The sequence below is a fragment of the Mizuhopecten yessoensis genome, unplaced genomic scaffold, assembly GCF_002113885.1.
Source record: "Mizuhopecten yessoensis strain PY_sf001 unplaced genomic scaffold, ASM211388v2 scaffold6277, whole genome shotgun sequence".
In the NCBI taxonomy this organism is placed as follows: Eukaryota; Metazoa; Mollusca; class Bivalvia; order Pectinida; family Pectinidae; genus Mizuhopecten; species Mizuhopecten yessoensis.
Window position 1 is genome coordinate 435,531 of NW_018406469.1, and position 5,467 is coordinate 440,997.

Sequence of the window (5,467 nt, forward strand, 5' to 3'; positions counted from 1 at the left end):
GAGAGTAACTTCATCAATTTTTGAGAAAACGACGTAATTTTCTCACACAAACTAATGACGCAACAATCAATACCTGCTCACAAGAGCAGATAACTCTGCAATACGCAAAGACAGAATACATACAAGCAGTTTGACAACGTAAATTGTGACAGAAGGTTATCTAGCATGTAAGCAGAAATCATTTGAATTTATTATTAAATACAATTTTTAAACCATAACTTTGATATAGTGTTGGATTCAAGTAATTTTTATGAAATAATGATTCTAAAATATGAAATGATGATAAAATAGAAATATGCAGATTTCACAAGAACATAATACAGGTAATATTTATCTTGTTTTATTTTCAATCATGCCACTAAAACAGAAACAGGAATTGAACCAAATGATTTTCTTCTCTAAGGAGGGCGTCTTCATCAATCACTGGTATCCCAATTATCACCATACTGGTTCTTCCCTACAAAACAGTAACACAAAAACTTACTAAAGACTAACAGGGTTCAGTGTATAACAGTAGAATATTAAACATTAAAATACATAACCTTACAGTAGAATATATAACATTACAATATATAACATTACAGTATATATAACATTACAATATTTAACATTACAATATATAACATTACAGTAGAATATATAACAATACAATGTATAACATTACAATATATAACATTACAGTATATAACATTACAATGTATAACATTACAGTATATAACATTACAATATATAACATTACAGCATATAACATTACAGTAGAATATATAAGATTACAATATATAACATTACAATATACAACATTACGGTATATAATATTACAGTAGAATATATAAGATTACAATATATAACATTACAATATATAACATTACAGTATATAATATAACATTACAATATATAACATTCCAATATACAACATTACAGAAGAATACATAACATTACAATATATAACATTACAGTATATAACATTACAGTAGCATATATAAGATTACAATATATAACATTACAATATATAACATTACAGTAGAATATATAAGATTACAACACATAACATTACAATACATTACATTACAGTATATAACATTACAGTAGCATATATAAGATTACAATATATAACATAACAATATATAACATTACAGTATATAACATTACAGTAGAATATATAAGATTACAATATACATTATTACAGTATATAACATTACAGTATATAACATTACAATGTATAACATTACAGTAGAATATATAACATTAAAATACATAACATTACAGTAGAATATATAACATAACAATATATAACATTACAATATATAACATTACAGTATATAATATTACAGTAGCATATATAAGATTACAATATATAACATTACAATATATAACATTACAGTAGAATATAAAACATACCACAGTAAAATATATAACATGAAAATTTTAACGTAATAACTGAAACCTTATAATAAGAAATAACACCATGTTCAGTTTAACCTGTCTAATCTGACATCTTTAAGGACACAACATATTGGTCAAATTGACTGGTCTAATTTGACACCCAGTAGGAAACAACAACATGGTCAGATTAACTTGTCTAACCTGACACCCTGTAGGAAACAACACCATGGACAAATTAACTTGTCTAATCTGACACCCTGTAGGAAAAAACAACACCGTGGTCAGATTAACCTACGTCAACTGTACCTATGTTTGACCTTAGTAAGCTGTACCTTTCTTTGACCTTAGTTAGCTGTACCTATGTTTGACCTTAGTTAACTGTATATACGTTTGACCTTAGATAACTGTACCTTTGTTTTACCTCAGTCAACTGTACCTATGTTTGACCTTAGTAAACTGTACCTATGTGTTAACTTAAATAACTACCTATGTTTGACCTTAGTAAGCTGTACCTATGTTTGACCTTAGTTAACTGTATATAAGTTTGACCTTAGTTAACTGTACCTTTGTTTTACCTCAGTCAACTGTACCTATGTTTGACCTTAGTTAGCTGTACCTATGTTTGACCTTAGTTAACTGTATATAAGTTTGACCTTAGTTAACTGTACCTTTGTTTTTCCTCAGTCAACTGTACCTATGTTTGACCTTAGTTAGCTGTACCTATGTTTGACCTTAGTTAACTGTACCTATGCTTGACCTTAGTTAACTGTACCTATGTTTGACCTTAGTAAACTGTACCTATGTGTTAACTTAAATAACTCCCTATGTTTGACCTTGGTTAACTGTACCTATGTTTGACCTTAGTAAAATGTACCTATGTTTGACCTTAGTTAACTGTATATACGTTTGCCCTTAGATAACTGTACCTTTGTTTTACCTCAGTCAACTGTACCTATGTTTGGCCTTAGTAAACTGTACCTATGTGTTAACTTAAGTAACTACCTATGTTTGACCTTAGTAAGCTGTTCCTATGTTTGACCTTAGTTAACTGTATATAAGTTTGACCTTAGTTAACTGTACCTGTGTTTTACCTCAGTCAACTGTACCTATGTTTGGCCTTAGTAAACTGTACCTATGTGTTAACTTAAATAACTACCTATGTTTGACCTTAGTAAACTGTACCTATGTTTGACCTTAGTTAACTGTATCTATGTTTGACATTAGTTAACCGTACCTATGTTTGACCTTAGATAACTGTACCTTTGTTTGACCTTAGATAATTGTACCTATGTGTTAACTTAAATAACTACCTATGTTTGACCTTGGTTAACTGTACCTATGTTTGACCTTGGTTAACTGTACCTATGTTTGACCTTAGATAATTGTACCTATGTTTGACCTTAGTTAACTGTACCTTTTGTTTGACCTTAGTCAACTGTACCTTTGTTTGACCTTAGTCAACTGTACCTATGTTTGACCTTAGTTAACTGTACCTATGTTTGACCTTAGTCAACTGTACCTATGTTTGACCTTAGTAAACTGTACCTATGTTTGACCTCAGTAAACTGTACCTATGTTTGACCTTATGTAACTGTACCTTTGTTTGACCTTAGATAACTGTACCTATGTTTGACATTAGTCAACTGTACCTTTGTTTGACCTTAGTTAACTGTACCTTTCTTTGACCTTAGATAACTGTACCTATGTTTGACCTGATGTAACTGTACCTTTGTTTAACCTTAGATAACTGTACCTATGTTTGACCGTAGTCAACTGTACCTTTGTTTGACCTTAGTCAACTGTACGTATTTTTGACCTTAGTTAACTGTACCTATGTTTGACCTTAGTCAACTGTACCTTTGTTTGACCTTAGTTAACTGTACCTTTCTTTGACCTTAGATAACTGTACCTATGTTTAACCTTATGTAACTGTACCTTTGTTTGACCTTAGATAACTGTACCTATGTTTGACCTTAGTCAACTGTACCTTTGTTTGACCTTAGTTAACTGTACCTTTGTTTGACCTTAGATATCTGTACCTATGTTTGACCTTAGTAAGCTGTACCTTTCTTTGACCTTAGTTAACTGTACCTATGTTTGACCTTATGTAACTGTACCTTTGTTTCACCTTAGTTAACTGTACCTTTGTTTGACCTTAGTTAACTGTACCTTTGTTTAACCTTAGTAAACTGTACCTATGTTTGACCTTAGTAAACTGTACCTATGTTTGACCTTAGATAATTGTACCTATGTTTGACCTTAGTTAACTGTACCTTTGCTTGACCTTAGTAAACTGTACCTATGTTTGGCCTTAGTTAACTGTACCTATGTTTGACCTTAGTTAACTGTACTTATGTTTGACCTTAGTAAACTGTATCTATGTTTGACCTTAGTAAACTGTACCTATGTTTGACATTAGTTAACTGTACCTATGTTTGACCTTAGTTAACTGTACCTATGTTTGACATTAGATAACTGTACCTATGTTTGACCTTAGTTAACTGTACCTTTGTTTGACCTGAGTTAACTGTACCTATGTTTGATCTTAGCTAACTGTACCTTTTTTTTACTTTAGTCAACTGTACCTATGTTTGACCTTAGTTAACATACCTGTGTTCGACCTTCGACCTTTGTCTGTGTCCCACTGTGGAGCTTCAAAGTCTCCTTGAGTCTGTGTGTCCTCTTGTTGAACATTTGCTCTGTATCGAGCTCGAGCCTCTTGTAATGTCATTCCTCTCGAGGTATTTTGTTGAGATGTGTTTTCTTCATACTGTCCACTTCCTGAAGTATCTGACAAATCAGAAACATGTGGATACATTATTCACAGATTTAATGATCTAAAGCCTATTTATATAGTGTATACTGATTTCAGGACAATTGTTACATTACAGCTTTTTCAGCAGTTTACACAATCTTATGGGGCCATGTATTTTTAAATAAAAAATGACAGCAAACATGTCATTGTCAGTGTCTAATAAACTATCTCAGACCAACACTTATTGTCATTGTCAGAGTCTAATGCATTATCTCAGACCAACACTTACTGTCATTGTCAGGGGCCTAATAAACTATCTCAGACCAACACTTATTGTCATTGTCAGAGTCTAATACATTATCTCAGACCAACACTTACTGTCATTGTCAGGGGAGTAATACATTATCTCAGACCAACACTTACTGTCATTGTCAGGGGCCTAATAAACTATCTCAGACCAACACTTATTGTCATTGTCAGGGTCTAATACATTATCTCAGACCAACACTTACTGTCATTGTCAGGGGAGTAATACACTATCTCAGACCAACACTTACGGTCATTGTCAGGGGACTAATACACTATCTCAGACCAACACTTACAGTCATTGTCAGGAGCCTAATACACCGTCAAAGACTGACACTTACTGTCATTGTCAGGGGACTAATACACCATCTCAGTCCAACTCTTACTGTCATTGTCAGGAGCCTAATACACTATCTCAGACCAACTCTTACTGTCATTGTCAGGAGCCTAATATACTATCTCAGACCAACTCTTACTGTCATTGTCAGGAGCCTAATACACTATCTCAGTCCAACTCTTACTGTCATTGTCAAGGGACTAATACAAAACTCAGACCAACACTTACTGTCATTGTCAGGAGCCTAATACACTATCTCAGACCAACTCTTACTGTCATTGTCAGGGGCCTTATACACTATCTCAGAACAACACTTACTGTCATTGTCAGGGGACTAATACACTATCTCAGACCAACACTTACTGTCATTGTCAGGAGCCTAATACACTGTCCAAGACTGACACTTACTGTCATTGTCAGGGGACTACTACACTATCTCAGTTCAACACTTACTGTCATTGTCAGGGGACTAATACACAACTCAGACCAACACTTACTGTCATTGTCAGGAGCCTAATACACTATCTCAGACCAACTCTTACTGTCATTGTCAGGGGCCTTATACACTATCTCAGACCAACTCTTACTGTCATTGTCAGGGGACTAATACACTATCTTAGACCAACTCTTACTGTCATAGTCAGGGGACTAATACACTATCTCAGACCAACATTTACTGTCATTGT

The 5,467-nt window shown here is 33.2% G+C and overlaps 1 long non-coding RNA gene across 1 annotated transcript; it reads right to left on the bottom strand.

The window, feature by feature from the left end:
• Positions 1-318: 318 nt before the first annotated feature.
• On the bottom strand, positions 319-4,168 carry LOC110451892. The gene is made up of 2 exons (XR_002463118.1): positions 3,994-4,168; positions 319-457 (listed from the first exon to the last, which is right to left on the bottom strand). It is a non-coding gene; the product is annotated as an uncharacterized LOC110451892 (long non-coding RNA).
• Positions 4,169-5,467: the final 1,299 nt, after the last annotated feature.